This window comes from Panthera onca, chromosome C2 (assembly GCF_046562875.1).
Source record: "Panthera onca isolate mPanOnc1 chromosome C2, mPanOnc1 haplotype 2, whole genome shotgun sequence".
In the NCBI taxonomy this organism is placed as follows: domain Eukaryota; kingdom Metazoa; phylum Chordata; class Mammalia; order Carnivora; family Felidae; genus Panthera; species Panthera onca.
Window position 1 is genome coordinate 26,756,278 of NC_138347.1, and position 18,882 is coordinate 26,775,159.

The 18,882-nt window shown below is 36.6% G+C and overlaps 1 protein-coding gene and 1 pseudogene across 1 annotated transcript in view; both read left to right on the forward strand.

Moving 5' to 3' along the window:
• LOC132684348 (uncharacterized) overlaps window positions 1-18,882 on the forward strand; it is a 351,939-nt gene that overhangs the window by 319,983 nt on the left and 13,074 nt on the right. The gene's annotated exons all lie outside the window — the stretch shown is intronic.
• Window positions 17,350-18,180, forward strand: LOC132684121 (nuclear ubiquitous casein and cyclin-dependent kinase substrate 1 pseudogene; annotated as a pseudogene).

The following is an 18,882-nucleotide window of genomic DNA, read 5'->3' on the forward strand; positions in this document are numbered from 1 at the left end:
ATGAGAAAAGAAATGTAGAAATATTAACCACATTTCTTATGGCCACGCAATCCTACAAGTAAAAAGTTCTGTGATCTGGAGCATACGTAAAATAGAATTGAAGGCTGGCATAGAAGCTGTAAGGTCAGGCTCTCAGAGTGACTTTTGGTGCCTAAGATACATAGGCCACTGAGTCAGAGGCTCTCCAGTATCCTGGATGGATCTATAGGTCAGAAAACTCTTTTAAGTCCATCTTTAGGGACACAGGCTTGTCTGTCCACACTTCTGGAACTTCATGATCGATAATGACATTAGGCCCTATCCTCCCAGACTTAATCCTAACATTAAAGAAAACATCCTATGCCACACAAAATTCTTCCGAGTCTTCATTAGAAAGTACTTGTTTTTATTCAGGGTTCCATCTTTGGGGTAGGGGTGGAGCAGAGAGAGAAAGAGAAGAAGAAGGAAAAAAGAGACCCTTGGTTCATGGGCAGCTCATTCTCAGGATATTCCCATAAAGAAGGTACGTGAAAATTATCCAAAGGACTTTGTCAGACTACATGTAATTTGCTCATAGTTGAGCCTCCAATAATGTTTCTCAACCCTGGCTGTGTTTTAGACTGAGACAGAGAGTTCTAAAATAACACCTATGGCCAGGCCCTACCCCAGCCGAATTAAATCGGATGCCCTCAGGATGAGCTCTAGACATCAGTATTTAATATCAAAGAGATTCTCATGTGTAACCACAGTTGAGAATTTGAGAACCCTTTCCTGGAACAACATGTGTCTAATGCCCCTGCTATCCCATTGAAAATCCCAGTGATTTTGAGACATGGTTACTAATTGAAGAAAGTTGAAGCAGAAAAAATGTCTGAGGACCATCACTCTCACTGTTTTGTTAAGGATGGGGCAAGAGCCTGATTTGAAGCTAATACGATGATGGAATTAAAAATATAATTTACCTCATAATCACTATTATTGCAGAGCACTATTAATGACTAATTATTTCTCTCACATTTGTTAGAAACAAGATAAGTATCTTGCCATTTTATTTTAATAGCTAGATTTATTTTTGTGGGAAAGTGGTATCTTTACAAGTGAAAATTTTAGTTTCTTGAGGCTAACATCACTATTGACATTAAGTGATATAAATGAAAAATTGTAAAGAATTTAAAGAGAAAGGGAAGCTATTTTTAAATTTATATAAAATTGGAAATTGAAACATTAAAATTTATAGTTACATATGAAAATAAGATTATTTAAAATTTACCTCTTTATATTATGAGGTCTCATAATGTAGAGAAACTACTTTGTTTAAAGGAGCAAATGTACAAATAGGTGCCAATTACTGTTGGAAATAGATTGCTTAGATGAGACTCATCCTTATAAATATTTTCTAAAAACATAAAATTTGAAAATATATTCCTAAAATTTAATACAGAAAATGATCAAGAAATGAAAATTATGTATTTTTGGTATTACTTTCTGTTTCTATTTTTTAAAAGCAAGATTTGGACTTCTCCCTCTTGTGTTATCCTGTCTATATCAGCAGTTCAAAACTGGGTGCAATTTTGTGTTCTCCCCAGGAGACATTTGGCAATATCTGAAGACAGTTTTGACTGTCACACTGAGGGAAAACAGAGCAACTGGCATTTCGTAGGTCAAAGCCACATGTGCCGCTAAATATCCCATAATATGAGCAGTCTCGCCAAGAGAGAAAAAGATCTGGCCCAAAGTGTCAATAGCATGAGGCTTAATTGTTTTGCTTTTTTAAAATTTCTTTTTTTTAATGTTCATTTATTTATTTTGAGAGGGAGAGAGAGAGAGAGCGAGCTTGAGTAGGGGAGGGGCAGAGAGAGAAGGAGAACCTCAAACAAGCTTTGGGCTGCCAGTACAGAGTCCGATGCAGGGCTTTAACTCATAAACTGTGAGATATGACCTGAGCCTAAATCAAGAGTTGGATGCATAACTGACTGAGCCACCAGGCTGGCCCCAAGTCTTAGTTGTTTTAAATTAACTTGTTGAAAGCTTCATATTATCTTTAAAAAGCCAAAAAATTAGGACACCTGGGTGGCTCAGTCGGTTAAGCTCCGACTTCAGCTCAAGTCATGATCTTATTGTTCATGAGTTGGAGCCCCGCATCAGGCTTGCTGCTGTCAGTGCAGAGCCTGCTTTGGATCCTCTCTCCTGTGGTCTCTCTCTCTGCTCCACCCTCTGTCCTGCACTCTCTGTCTCTCTCTGCTCCACCCCTGCTCTCTCAAAAATAAACATTTTTTTAAAAAGCCAATAAATTGATGTTTCAACCAATAATGCAATTTAATAACTATTTATAAATGGCAAAGTATCAACTTGAGTATCTAAAATAATATCTATACTTTGTTGAAACTAAAACAGATATGTATCAAATATCTGCTAGAATGTCCATATCTTGTTTGTTATTGTCTAAAGTCACATATGTAATCTCTCTTCACTGGTAGAAAAGAGCAGGTGCATATGCTGTGTGATGACTGCTGTGAATGAGCTTGCTCAACGGGCATTCCAATCCCCAGCCCACTTTTAGCATATGAAACCAACAAAAATATACAGCAAACTGCAGTTCCTCGATGTAATTTATAGTCCTAGTTCTAGATGTGATTTTATGTGTATAACTATATATATCTAGTTGTAGATATAATTTATATATGCATTGTTACATATATATGAACAGTCTTAAATGCAGGTTAATTGCAACAGGATTTTTAGAGCAATACTAAAAAGTCAGTGAGGAAAAGAATGCCTTAAAGATCATGTTAAAGAGGCAGGTGGAGGCCCAGAGATGCGAGGAGATGTAGATCCAGCAAAGTGTTTGGATTTTAGTGTAAGTGTAAAAGGAAACAAATGAAGGGGTTTTTGTGGGTGTGTGTATGTGAGACCCCATATGGACATGTTGAAAGATGACGAGTTAATGTGTAAGAATGGACTGGATGGTGGAAGAGGGGAAAGAGGCAGCCTGGTTAAGGGTTATCCCAGTAGCTCAGGTGGACCAGGAGAAAGCAGTAGAGCTCAAGTAGGGATGATGGATGAAAGAGCTCTTCGGAGCTAGAATCAATAGGGTTGGGAGGAGGATTAGATAGAATGGGGTGAGTATTATGGGTTGAATTGTGTCCCCCCAAAAGACGTGTCAAAGTCCTAACTCCCACTACCTCATAATGTGACCTTGTTTTGGAAAGAGGGTCTTTGCAGATGTGCCCTAGTTAATATCATTAGGGTGGACTCTGAATCCAATACAGCTGGTGTTCTTATAACAAGAGGGAAATTTGGACAGAGATACCAACACACAGAGGAGAAGACCACGTGACGATGGAGGCAGAGACAGGAATTTCCCTGGCACAGGACAAGGAACACCAAGGATGGCTGGCAAACCCCAGAAGCCTGAAGAGACAAGGAAGGATTCCCTCCTACAGGTTTCAGAAAGAAGCAGCCCTGCTGGCACCTGGATTTTAGAGATTTCTGACCCCCAGCATGGCCAAAAGATAAATTTATGTTGCTTAAGCCCCCCAGCTTGTGGTACTTTGTTATAGAAGTCCTAGGAAACTAATATTGTTGAGGGAGAAAGAAGCATGATGCATTCTCAAAATACAACTGACTTTTGGTCCGTGAATAGTTTCTGAAAGTTTCCTTTTTTTTGTGAAACCTTCACAAAACATGTGAAGCTTATTTTCACTTTCCCCTTTATGATTTCCACTAACCCCTTGTACTTGCCCTGCTCTTTTTGGCACTCTTGATTTGATGAAAAATTATTATCATCCCATCTTGTGATAGAGACTGGGGAGAGACAAAGACCACTAAAGCAGAGCTCTGTATTCAAGTTCCCTTAATCATAAACTTTTAATATAAGTGTGTTTATACCATTGAAGTATAAGGCTATGTATTCTCAGAATTCGTAAGTACACTCATTCAGGGCTGGACACATAGTATGTAATGGAAATAATTTTAAAGACAATAATGCTGTGTAGTATTGTACAAACATTAATAAAACTAGAAGGTATCAGATGAGCACTGGGTGTTGTATGGAAACCAATTTGACAATAAATTTCATATTAAAAAAGCTAGAAGGTATCAAAAAGGCAATTAAAAATAAGCTTTGGGTTAAAAAAAGGCCTGAATTATTCATACCTCTATTGCTTACTAGCTGTATGATTATAGGATATTAATTTCTACCTTTATATTTTATGAGAATTAAATGAGTATTTGAACTATTTATTACAGGCCAGGCATATGGGAAACAGTAATACATGGTGCCTTATATTAATATTATTAATATTTCTATTTGTTGAATGGAATTGAACTAATAACTATGTAAAATGTCTCTTGTGCTAGCTGAAGTTAGGATGACATCTTCAGTATAATCTTCCAACTTTGCAGTTGGTCTATTGTGGATTCTTCCAATTATGTGTTTTCCAGGAGTGTGCCTGAATGAATTTCTGAGTACCTTAATGAGTTAGTCTTATTCCACAATTATTCCTTTAGGAATTTCTTATATCTTTTCTTAATTATTTACTACACTGTACATTTACTCAAATTACTTATTAAGTTGGTTACCAATTTAATGTTACATTTTCCTATACTTTGTTCTTATCCATGTTTTCTGTTTATTACATGATTAGAATTACTTTCATCTTGTTTACGTTTTTATTTTTCCTATTTAAAACAAAATAAGATCTTGTCTGCTGCTTACTTATGAATTATTTATTTTTTGAAACATTATGGCATTTGATCATGAATTTTTCTCATCTGTTTTACCATTTCTCTACACTATCACTTCATTTTTTTCTCTCCCAGATCTCTTGATCAATATATGTTAATGATTAAAATAACATATTTCATGAAAATTGGTTTCAAAAACAGCTATGGAATGTTATATAAAGGAATCCCCCATGGCACAAAAACGGACACTCAGATCAATGGAACAGAATAGAGAACCCAGAAATGGACCCAGAAATATATGGTCAACTAATCTGTGACAAAGCAGGAAAGAATATCCAATGGAATAAAGACAGTCTCTTCAGCAAGTGGTGCTGGGAAAACTGGACAGCAACATGCAGAAGGATGAACCTGGACCACTTTCTCACACCATACACAAAAATAAACTCAAAATGGATGAAAGACCTAAATGTAAGACAGGAAGCCATCAAAATCCTCGAGGAGAAAGCAAGCAAAAACCTCTTTGACCTTGGCTGCAGCAACTTCTTACTCAACATGTCACCGGAGGCAAGGGAAACAAAAGCAAAAATGAACTATTGGGACCTCATCAAAATAAAAAGCTTCTGCACAGTGAAGGAAACCGTCAGCAAAACTAAAAGGCAACCGACAAAATGGGAGAAGATATTTGCAAACGACATATCAGATAAAGGGTTAGTATCCAAAATCTATACAGAACTTATCCAACTCAGCACCCAAAAAACAAATAATCCAGTGAAGAAATGGGCAAAAGACGTGAATAGACACTTCTCCAAAGAAGACATCCAGATGGCCAACTGACACATGAAAAAATGCTCAACATCACTCATCATCAGGGAAATACAAATTAAAACCACGATGAGATACCACTTTATACCTGTCAGAATGGGTAACATTAACACCTCAGACAACAATAGATGTTGGCAAGGATGCAGAGAAAGAGGATCTCTTTTGCATTGCTGGTGGGAATGCAAGCTGGTGCAGTCACTCTGGAAAACAGTATGGAGGGTCCTCAAAAAATTAAAAATAGAACTACCCTATGACTCAGCAATTGCACTACTAGGTATTTATCCAAGGGATACAGGTGTGCTGTTTTGAAGGGACACATGCACCCCAATGTTGATAGCAGCACTATCAACTAGCCAAAGTATGGAAAGAGCCCAAATGTCCATCGACGGATGAATAGATAAAGAAGATGTGGTATATATATACAATGGAGTATTACTCAGCAATCAGAAAGAATGAAATCTTGTCATTTGCAACTATGTGGATAGAACTAGAGGGTATTATGCTAAGTGAAATTAGAGAAAGACAAATATCATATGACTTCACTCATGAGGACTTTAAGACACAAAACAGATGAACATAAGGGAAGGGAAGCAAAAATAATATAAAAACAGGGAGGGGGGCAAAACATAAGAGACTCTTAAATATGGAGAACAAACAGAGGGTTACTGGAGGGGCTGTGGGAGAGGGGATGGGCTAAATGGGTAATGAGCATTAAGGAATCTACTTCTGAAATCATTGTTGCACTATATGCTAACTAATTTGGATGTAAATTAAAAAAAATAAAATGAAAAAAAAAGATTAAAAATGAAAAAAAATAAAAAAAGGAATCCCCCAAAGAACTCATGTAGTTACAAAAAAAACAAGAGAAATTATGGATATGTTAATTAGCTTGATTGTAATAATCATTTCACAACATATACATATATCAAACATGTTTTACACCATAAGTATATATAACTTTTGTCAATTGTACCTCAATGAAGCTAGAAAAATACTGGCTTAGTTGCTATGAAAGTTTACTAATTTGGCAACTGTAATTCTGAGATGGACCTATGTTCTTACTTTTAAACAATAATAAATTGCTTGCTTAAGATTTATCTATTTTACCTAGGAAATAATTCTACAAGTATGATACCTTAAATGGGTACTTTGTTACCAAAATCCAGGAAATGGATTTTGTGTACTTTTCAATATGCCCATTTAAAACATTTAGTGGAATTATTTGCTTACCGATTTACTGATTTAACCAGAAGTTTGTATCTGTGGCATGTTATACGATCAGGTGCTCATGTTCATTTTTTAAAGATAGACACATCATTAGCAAGTATCAGCATAAGGTCAATAGCTGGAAATACTGGTTCATTAACTTTATTGATGCTGTGTCAGTGGAATTCATGTGATTAATTTTAGTTTAGTCCATGAATTTTTATTTATTTATAACTTTTCCTTTTTTTGTCTTCTACCCTAGCCTACACTCAAGAAAGCATTACCTTATATTTTCCTATAACACTATAATATTTAATTTTATATTTTTCTTGAATGCACCTAAAATTTATATTTGTGAGAAGTCTGAGGTGAGAGCTAACTTATTTGTCCAAATATTCAACTAATTTTCCAACACCATTTATGAATAATGTTTCTTTTCTTCCCTGATATTAAGTGCCATCTTTTCCAAATACTTAATCATGGGCCTCTTTCTGAATGTTGTATTTAGTTTTATGGGTTTCATTGTCTATTCTTACATAAATACCATAGTACTTTTAAAGTATATTTGACATTTGGTAGGTAAGACAGATTCTCCTTATTGTTCATCTTCAAATTCCTACAGATTTATCTTTTATATGAAATGTAGAATCAGTCGACAAAATTCTATTAAATCCTAATGGATATTGATTTTACTATTTTACATTGCATCGACTTTTTGTATTAATTAAGAAAAACTATGCTGAGACTTACCATCAATGAAGATGTTACACCTATTTATTCAGGAATTCTTGTGCCATTCCGTATATTTTTATAATTTTCTCTTTAGAAATCAAAATACTTTTTTTTCAGTTTTTAAATTTCTATTCTATTCTATCTCTAAATATATTTCTTTTTCATTCTGATATTTTATTTAATCCTTCTCTTACTTATTTTCCCTGAGTCACTCTTATCTAACATTTTTTGTTATTATCCTAAATATTTTCATGTAATTCAGTTTTAGTTTTGTTGGTCATGTTTGAATTTTTAATTTTATAAATTTTAGTATATTTTTACATTTTGTTTTCTGAGAATTTACTCTGAAAATTTTCTACTATCATAAGTTGAATACTCATCTTTCTAATGAAGTGTATCCCTAAGCACTTTACATTTGTTGTTATCACTGTGGAAGTGATTTTCTGTCTTCTATTGGCAGGATTTAGAAAAACTATTGATATTTTATACATTGTACTTTAATCCTAAAGTGCTAAACCCACTTTATTAGTTTTATTATAAATATAGTGGCTTTCCCCTCTCACATATAGTAATAATATATACAAAATTATCTTTCCAGTTTCACTTCTTTTCTTATTTATTTTATTTATTTCTTATTCTTATTTTATTGCATTGCCTAAAACCTCAAGTATAGTGATAGATATTAATAGCGATAGCAGAAATTACAGTTCTGTTTCTGACTTTAGTAGGAAAGTGTAGAATGTTTTCCATTAGCGGTTTCAAGCATTATATACATCTTGGACTTCCAATAAACATGCAGTGTTAGAATAAGAGAATTTTATTATCTTCCTAGTTTGCCAGATTTTTAATCTGTTTTTTGATTTGTTTTACTTGAATGGTTATTGAGTTTTATACTTGCTTTTTGCGTTAATAGTGATTATAACTTGTATGCATAAAATACTTTTCTTAATTTTTACTTTTGGGGCTTTCTTCCTTGACTTGATATATGGTCATTCTTTGTAAATACTGTATGTGCATTTCAATTTAATGTGTATTGCATTTTGAATGCAGTAGTGTTTACTTTTTATGTTACTTAAATCGCCCTTTTGTCTTGTAAATATTGGTCTATTTTATTTATTATTTATTTTTTATTTTTTTTAACGTTTATTTATTTTTGAGACAGAGAGAGACAGAGCATGAACAGGGGAGGGTCAGAGAGAGGGAGACACAGAATCTGAAACAGGCTCCAGGCTCTGAGCTGTCAGCACAGAGCCCGACGCGGGGCTCGAACTCACGGACCGCGAGATCATGACCTGAGCCGAAGTTGGCCGCTTAACCAACTGAGCCACCCAGGCGCCCCAATATTGGTCTATTTTATCTACTAGTTTCTGGAAAAAAGTACGCTAAATTTCCCATGATGGTTGTAAGAATGTTAATTTCTCCTTTTGTTAGGTTCAAAAAGTTTCACAGTTTTTAAATCATTTTCTTGGGCGGATCATTTCTTTTCCAGCATGAAATATCCCACTTTGTATTTTCTGTTGATCCTAACCTTAAATTTTAGTTTTCTGACATTAATGATACTACATTATTTTATGTATATTTAAAAAGCAAAACTCCACTCAGTGAATCAATTCCATGAGAGGCATTACCAGTATAGTACTTAGACTTCAGAAAATGTAGCTGATGACTGATTATACATGAAGGGATGTAAAAAAAAAAAAAAAAAGAGATAAAAATATGATAAGGAGTTGCATTAGTAAAAAATAAAATGATATTTTCAGGAACAAGCAAAGGGAGGCTAATGAGTTTTGTTTTGTTGATATTAAGATTGTGGCAAAGATATTTCTTTAAAAAATTTTTTAATGTTTTATTTATTTTTGAGAGACAGAGAAACAGAATGCAAGCAGAAGAGAGAGAAAAGAAGAAGAGAGAGGGGGAGACACAGAATCTTAAGCAGGCTCCAGGCTCTGAGCTGTCAGTACAGAGCCCAATGTGGGGCTTGAACCCATGAACCATGAGATCATGATCTGAACTGAAGCTGGACGCTCAACTGACTGAGCGTCCCAGGTGCCCCTGGCAAAGATATTTCTATTATGCCTTTGCAAATAGAGTTTTAGAACTCAAGTTCACCCTGATAAAATGCTCAAAATAATTTTTGAATTCTTTTCAAGAATTTAGTTATCATCCAGGAATTCAACAATCCATCTTTTCCCCCCTCACCTTTACTTCTCTAGCATTTAAATAAAGCGTCTGGGAAATAGTAAGACCTCAATCAAGGCATGTTAACTTGAACTGGGAGGGAGGCAGCTTTCTGATTCATACCTAGCATTAATAGTACTACTTTTCTTCATAATATATCCCTGCTCTACTTGGCTTAAGCAACACAGGAAGAAGGGAAATTTACTAAAAGTTTTTCATGGTCTTCAGTGAAGCAGCTTTCCTAGTTTTTAATGCAACAAAGAGGTCTAAGAGAGAATGTAGAGGGAGATAAAGCAGGAACAGAAACCAGATGGCAGTATGTAAGAAACTACAAAAAGAAAACATACGCTTTGGACATAAAATCTTTCAAATAATTTTGTCAGCAAATAATTCTTGTCTTTCCAATAAATTTGTCCGCAAATAATTCTATCAGCAGGGGGAAGGTAGCTATTGGGAGCCATAGGTCAAGTGACATTTGTTTTCAAGGAAAATAGAGAGTGGGAGGAATAGTGCTGAACATAAACTACAGAGTTAGAAATTGAAAGCATAGGGACAGAATTTGAAAATACATAAATGGAAGGGTGATTTAAATAGCGCTCAGAGAGAAGAGCAGAAAGCCAAGGATTAAATCCTGGGATGGGGAATACGAAGGTCCCTTCAAGGTGATAGAGGAAAAACAGTGAGGTGTGTGGGCAACTAAGAGCTTAAATACCCATGAGGTCAGAAACCTCTGGCGTTCTCGTCATCAGGGAAAACAAAAATGATTTGATATGTGTTGTAAGCAGATGTAATTCCCAGGGTCAAACAAAATTCTAAGTCTTCCACTTCCCTTTCTTTATTCCTTTTCAACTTAGAATCCCCACACACAACCCTTACTCACATCCTCCATGCCCTGATAGTGATTCGCTCATACGGAGGTCTGTATTTCATCTCCTCATGCATCTGAGTCAACTTTCAGACAAGGAGGAGCCCCTCAGCACAGACTAGGCTACAGTGCAGTGTTTTGGAGTCTAGGCCAAGATCAGGGAAGAGGCCAGGCTATAGAGATTGAAGCCAATCAAATGAGAGGAAACTTACAGGGGAGTAATTTACAGCCAAGTCACAGACTGGCCAACTCAGTCACTGTTCAGAAGAAGCCATACAAAGAGAATTAAAAAGCCAGGAGAAGAGAGGGAGAGTCTTTAAACGTGGGGGACTAAAGAAAGACTCTGAGTGTAAAAAGGACTAGTTGCTTTTTAAAGGGCACTTCAGGCCTACAGCATGTGCATGTAAGGAGTTGCTAAAAGCTTAGACTCTGACCTGTTTCCCTACTGTGTTTTTTTGCTCCAAAACTGTCTGCTCAACCCTGATCCTCCCCACTTATCTCAGCTTTGTATTGGGGAGGGGGGGGAAACAAGGAATGTCTAATTAAAATGTATAATAGACAGCCTCCATAAGTAATAATTTGTAAGCTTAAAAAAGGATTTTTGTGTTTTGTTTTGTTTTCTAAACCCAGATGACTGTCTAATCAGCAGAATGTGTTGGAGGAAGTGAGCAAAACCCTGGCCTGAATGTTGGTAAATTGGACCAGTTAACTTGTGGCTTCAATTTAACTATGTTTGAATCAGAAATCTGTATTTTATTAGTCCAGGCCTTTTCTAATTTTGCATTTTCTTTATTTTCCTTTACTTTCTCCTTAGTTCTTAGTAAAGTTATTTTCAGATTTTAGCTTTGTTAAGCAAGGAGCAAGATGGGAAGTGAGTTTTTTGTCCATTTTTGGGTCTTGCAGCAAGTAGACACCCTGGTGTCCCTTGAGGCTGAAATAAGCCAAAAGAGAACCAAGAGGGAGGTGTAAATCCTGGGAAGAGAAAAATCATCCACACAGCCATGGTTTTTGTCTGTGATGATCTCTGTCTTAATCTACTCTGGCTGCTATAAAAGAATAGCATATACTGGGTGCCTTATAAACAATAGAAACTTATTTCTCATATCTCAAAGTTCTGGAGGCTGGGAAGTCCAAGATGAAGGCACCGGAAAATTTGCTGGTGAGGTTCTGCTTCCTGGTTCATATATGGTTCATTTTTTTCTTCTTTTTTTTTAATGTTTATATGTTTATTTATTTATTTTTGAGAGAGAGAGAGAGAGAAAGAGAGAGAGAGAGAGAATGCGCACAAGTGGGGCAGGGGCAGAGAGAGGGGAGACAGCATCTGAAGTAGGCTCCAGGCTTCCACCTGTCAGTGCGGAGCGTGACATGGGGCTCAAACCCGTGAACTGTGAGATGATGACCTGAGCCAAAGTCGGATGCTTAACTGACTGATCCACCCAGTCGCTCCTATATATGTTTGTCTTTTCAATGTCTGTGTCCATGCGTGGTGGCAAGGGATCTCTCTGGGGTCTCTTTTTAATAAAACAGTAATTCCATTCATGAGAACTCCACCCTCATGATCTAATCACCTCCCAGAGGCCCCACCTCCAAATACTATCACATTGTGTGTTAGGTTTCAACATACAAAGTTTTGGGGGACACAGTCTATAGCAATCTTCCATGTAGACTTTTCTTTTTTATTCCACAGAATTTTTCTGTGTTTATTTCTAAAATCTAGCTTTTTGTAATACTATTTTAAGAACCTGGCTGCATAGTCTTACTAAAATAGTTTTCAAGATAGGAAGCAAAATCTACATATTTATCAAGCTCTTCCCATGATGCTTAAACTTCCAGCAAGGCACAGTCTACATGACAGTGAAGTAAAACTCTGAACAAGTCCTATTTTGTTTTTGTGCTTTCATTAAACTATCTGAGAATTGAAAAGGATTCAACTTGAAGAACATGACTTCAGTTATTTCATGAGGGCTAGGAATTTCCCAAACGAAAAAATCCCCCCAACTGTTATATCACCGATGAACAGTTTTCAACAGTTGATTTTTTTCTTCCATATTAATTTTCCTAATGTTCTTCCAGATGATAAAGAAAAGGGACCATACTAAGTTCAAGCAGTATGTAACTTCCATGTTGCTACAAACGGCCATATTTCATTCTTTCTCATTGCCATGTAGTACTCCATTGTGTATATAAACCACAATTTCTTTATCCGTTCATCAGTTGATGGACATTTAGGCTTTTTCCACAATTTGGCTGTTGAGAGTGCTGCTATAAACTTTGGGGTGCAAGTGCCCCTATACATCAGCACTCCTGTATCCCTTGGGTAAATTCCTAGCAGCGCTACTGCTGGGTCATAGGGTAGGTCTATTTTTAATTTTTTGAGGAACCTTTGTAGCAACGTGGATGGAACTGGAGAGTGTTATCCTAAGTGAAATAAGCCATACAGAGAAAGACAGATACCATATGGTTTCACTCTTATGTGGATCCTGAGAAACTTAACAGAAACCCATGGGGGAGGGGAAGGAAAAAAAAGAAAAAAAAGAGGTTAGAGTGGGAGAGAGAGGCAAAGCTTAAGAGACTTTTAAAAACTGAGAACAAACTGAGGGTTGATGGGGGGTGGGAGGGAGGGAAGGGTAGGTGATGGGCATTGAAGAGGGCATCTTTTGGGATGAGCACTGGGTAATGTATGGAAACTAATTTGACAATAAATTTCATATAATATAAAAAAAACCCAGTATGTAACTTAATTACCCAGTATGTAATTTAAGTTAGATAGCTAACTTAAAGTTAGCTATCTGCCATGACATATGGGGCATAGGACATCTGAGATTACAACGCTTAGAAAATAGTGAAAGCTCACCAAATAGTTATCTGCTGACTGACAAGAAGAGAAACATTTTAATTTTTTTTTTTAACGTTTATTTATTTTTGAGACAGAGAGAGACAGAGCATGAATGGGGGAGGGTCACAGAGAGAAGGAGACACAGAATCCGAAACAGGCTCCAGGCTCTGAGCTGTCAGCACAGAGCCCGACGCAGGGCTCGAACCCACGGACTGTGAGATCATGACCTGAGCCGAAGTCAGAGGCTTAACCGACTGAGCCACCCAGGTGCCCCAAGAAGAGAAACATTTTATAAGGAGGAAGAGATGAAATTGAGTTATGTGGTCACTAAAAACAAACCACTTATAATTTGGCTTTGACCTTCCCAGAAATATTTCAATGTGTTGCCTCTTAGTAGCTTCATGACGTATAATTCTACCTCCTATTACATTTTTTAAAGTATAATTTTTTATAATTTTTTAAATGTTTATTCGTTTTTGAGAGAGACCAAGCATGAGTGGGGGAGGGGCCAAGGGAGAGAGGGAGACACAGAACTCGAAGCAAGCTCCAGGCTCTGAGCTGTCAGCACAGAACCCAATGCGGGGCTGGAACGCATGAACTGTGAGATCGTGATCTGAGCCAAAATGGGATGCTTAACCAACTGAGCCGCCCAGGCGCCCCTGAAGTATAATTTTTATTCAGGGAAATACACTCATCTTAAATGTAGAGTAAATGACAAATGCATATGCTTGTATTATCCTCATCCCTATCAAGATGGGATGTTTTCAGCATCCTAGGAACTGTCTTCCTTTTCTTTCTGAGTCAATTAAACCCTCAGAGGCAACTATAGTCTAATTTTTATCGTGACATTAGTTTTGTCTGTTATAAAAATTCATTAAATGGGAATAGGTTTTGGAATCATCCAAGTTCCTAGGTCATTCTTTTTATTACTGAGTAGTATTCCATTGTATGAATATGCTATTTATTTATTTTGCTAATGATGGATATCTGTATTGTTTCTAGCTTTGAGCTATTATGAATAAAACCATTATGAATATTTTTAAAGAAATATTTTGTTTGACATACATTTCAGTTTACTTGGTCAAATACCAATGAATGGGATTGCTAAATTAAAGGACAAATCTAGGTTTAACTTTGTAAGAACTAGCCATTTTTCCACCAGCAATGTCTGAGAATTTTGGTTGCTCCAAAATGTCAGTATTTCAGGTTATCAAACATTTTAAACATTTTAACCATTCTAGTTGTGAAATGACATCTCATTGTATTTTGAATTTTCATTTCCTTGATGACTTATGATTCAGAGCACTTTATAATGTATTTATTTGCCTTTTGTATATCTTCCTTATTTTCCTTTGTATGGTGTTTATTCAAGTCTTATGCCCATTTAAAATTTTTTGGTTCTTTTATTGTTGTTAATTAATTATAAGAGATCTTTATATATCCTGGATACAATTTCTTTACAAGTGTTCTGAATATCTTTCCCAGGCTGTGGCTTGCCTTTTCTTCTTTTACCAGGTGTTTTTAGATGAGCAACTGTTTCGATTTTGATGGAATCCAATTTATCTTTTTGTTTTCTTTTGGTGTTTCATGCATTTTATGTTCTAGCTAAGAATCTTAAAGGGCTTAGAGAAATTTTCCAACAATTTTTTCTCTAAGTTTTATAATTTTGGTGTGTATTTTTAGATCTACAACCCATCTCAAATTATCTTTTTTGAATGTAGTAAAATAGTGGTATGGGGGTCAATGTCCTCTTTTCCTTAGGAATGTTGCCTATTTTAGCATTTTTTGTTAGGAAGATTTTTATTCTCCACTATATTGCATTTAAAGTCTTTGTAGAAAATTCATTAATTGAGTATATATTAGGTCTATTTCTAAGTCTTTTTAGTTTTATTGAATTTATTTTTTTCATCCTTACACCAATCTACATTGTCTTGATTAATGCACCTTATGCTAAATCTTAAAGTCACATAATATAAATCCTCCAACGTCGTCTTTGTCAAGATTGTTTTAGACCATTTGGATACACATGTTTACATATACAATTTAGAATCACTTTCCCAGATTCTACCAAAAAATTGCAAAAAAATTTCATGGAAGCACACTGAATCCGAAGGACACTATGGGACATCTTAGCAATATTGACCCTTGCAATATATTAAATATATTTTTCACTTATTTAGATAGTTCTTAATTTCTTTTCATCAGTGACTTTGCAGTTTTCTGTGTATAGGAGGTACAGATCCAACTCTGAGACAGATTAACTTGCAGAAAGCTTAGTGCAGAGTGTTCTCTTGCAGTAAATACCTACCTATGGTGAAAGTAGTGTAAGTGAGATTGATTATTAAGAGAAGTTGGGTGAAAAGGCATCAGCTCATCTGATGGGAATATCAAAGTCTGGGACAGACCTTCAAAGTTGTCCTGAACTGGAGCAAAGTGGTCAGATGTTTATGGCCCTGAATCAATCAGTTGGTCTCAGGTTGCACCAGGAGGAGATGTAGCCTTGGATGAATTTGCTCTCTCTAGCTAAGAGCAGTGTGCAGAGAGGACTCACATATGACAGCTATCTGCTACCAACACTTCCAGCAGCTAGGAGAATAATTCATTCCTTCAGTACTACAGGGCTGGTATGCTGGGTTGCACAGGACTGCATCTATATTTCACTATATTTCATCATTCGTGCCACTTAAATTCACTTGCTTCATGAAATTTCTGGGAAAAGATCTATTAGGACTCCTATGGGCCTTATTTCCCAGAGGAAATATGTTCTAGGAAGTTTTGTGCTGAAGCCAACCTCTTGGCCACAACTGATACTCATCATCTCCATCTTATTCTAGCCATTCAAGATTTTCCTCACCTTTGGCTAGAAAATAAACTCATTTAGAAACTTTACTTAGGGGAATGATGAAGAACCTCATATCTGAAGGTACTGAGAGCCTGGTCACGATGCCATTCTTTGCATGTGGCTGCTACACTTATTCACTAACTGGTAAGATTGTGCAAATTGGGCACCAAAACATGTTCAAGTGCGTCCTCTGAGCACTAAACTTGTTCCTCTGTTGTGTAACAGTAGCTCTAGCTCCTTGTGATAATCAAGGACACTACCCCTCAGGTCTATGATTCCTCTGTGTTTCTGCTTTTTTTTTTTTCTGGGCATGAGTTCAGAGTTCTCAGGTAATTGCCAGAGAATAAAATCTATTGAAACTCTTGCTGGTACCAATTAGAACAGCTAACCATTCGGAAAATCAGGATCTACAAAGACCTTTACTGAGGTCAGTGTTGCAAAGACTTGATGCAGGAGTTAAGCAAAGTGATGATAAGCAGGTAAACACTTTCACTTTTACATCTTGATTTCTAGACCCATGATTTCTATTAATTGAAGACATAGCATCATACACTGGTTGCAAATTAAGAGTATATATTGCATCCTTGAAGGCGGTGCTCATCCTCACATAATAACATATCTGAGCTTGTGCCTCAGTCACAACTTCAATAAGCCACTCTATTAAAAGGTCAGTCCAGCAGCTTCTGGTGGTGGTATATGCATTAAGATCAGTGGATTCCATTGTTGTGTGCCCACTGCCATACTTCTTACTGTAAAATTAGTCCTTTGGTTTTGCTTGTCCATTGTTTATGCTTGAAGATACAATGCTCTGTAGACATTTGGGTTTTGGAGCTAGTTGAGGTTTTATGAAGCAGAAAATATACAGAACATATGTCAATGCTAGTCAAGATGAATCACCCCCAGGGTGAAGGGAGTCTAATGTCAAATTGACACTAAGTGGCTCTTTGGTGTTTTCCTCAAATGGTGCCATATTGGGAGTTGAACATTGTTCTGTGTTTCTGACAGATTGCATATATGTTTTTGTTAATTGGAATGTCTAGTCTACTGGCATTTAATATAGTTATCAGGACTGGTTTGATTCATCCATTTTGAAGAGACGGGGGAGTGGGGGCAGTGGGGTGATTAATCATCAGATTAAGGGGTGCTGAATCAAGGGGGGGTCTGACAAGCCAGCAGCTTGGGGTTCTGCAGCCACGGCCCCAAATGCCAAAGTTGAAGGTGCGTGGCACCATGTGCGTGGGGTGGGGTGGGGTGGGTGGGTCCTGGTCTTTGGCTTCTGGATTCGAACCTGTTTTGGCAACAAACACGTCTCAGCCTGTCAGAAAGCAAAAGGTCATTGATTCTTCAGTGTCAGGAGTCTGATGATGCTGATGAAGATTATGGAAGAGATTCAGGCTCTTCCAGCTAAGAAAATTTGACCATCTCTCCAAGAAGCTAAAAGTAACAGGCAGTCTGGAAAGAATTCACAAGAATACAGGGAGGACTCAGAAGAAAAATATGTGAAGACCAAGAAGGATGATTCTCACTCTGCAGAGGACAGTGAAGATGAAAGAGATCCTAAAAATGTGCACCAGCAACAGCAGGCAGCCTCTTAAGCAGCTTCCAGTCACAGAGAGATGCTCATGGAAGATGTGAGCAGTGGAGAAGAGCAAGAAGAGGAGTCAGAGGCACCATTCCAGGAGAAAGATTCAGGCAGCAATGATGATTTCCTAGTGGAAGATGTTGATGATAGTGACTATGGCAGCTCAAAAAAGAAAAAGAAAATGATGGTTAAGAAGTCCAAAGCTGAGAGAAAAGAAAAGAAAATTCCCAGACCCAGGCCAAAGGCTACAGTGATGCCAAGCCCTGTGAAAGACAAAAGGAAAAGCAGGTGGCCCCATAGCTTCAAAGGCTTCAAGGGAAAAGATTCCTTCTCTTAAAGAAGAAGTCAAGGAACCAGAAAGCCTTCCAGAAAAGAAATCCTCTGAAGGCCCTCCACTGGAGAAATCTGGGGACAAAGGGTCTGAAGATGAAGCCTGGTCTGGGGAGGATTAAAAAAGTGATGATGGTTTGGGAGGAGATTTTATTTAAACAAAAGAAAAAAGAAAAAAGAAAAAAGAGGGAAAAAGAAAGAAAACCTACTTACCATACAACATGTTTTTGGCTATGGCTTCATGCTTTCAATGTTTTGTTTTGGTTTGTTTTTTCCTTTTCTTGAATATAACATTCTCTCTCTCTCTCCCTCCCTCTTAAAGAAAATCATTGTATGTTTCGTTATCTTTTTGTCTATTGGTTTTCTCTTTGCCATCACCCCTTTTTCTATTCCTTCCCAATGAAAGCCATGTCAGAGTAATCACTGGATTGACTGCTTCGTCTTTTTATTTTTAATGGAAGGTATACCACAGTTGTAAAGCAATAAGATTTGAGATGAACGCTATAGAAATTTTGCTTTTTCTGAACGGTAGCAAGTTGAACAGCAGTCAAAACACGTAGAAGGATTTTAGTTAAAAATGATTGCTGGACTTAGAAAAAATAAGTTGTCATCTAATATAAGATTATATATCAATATACACAAGTATAGATGTCTAAAAATAATCAGGATGTTGAACTTCCACTGACTGGGCAGTTAGGAGATAAAGCTGAATCCTGAATTGTTACTAAAAGTGTTCATATTTTTTGCCTTGGGAGCAGGGCAGAGAATGGTATTACCTGACCTTGTTTGAGACTGTGGGTTTTTGCTTTTGTTTTTTGTTTTTT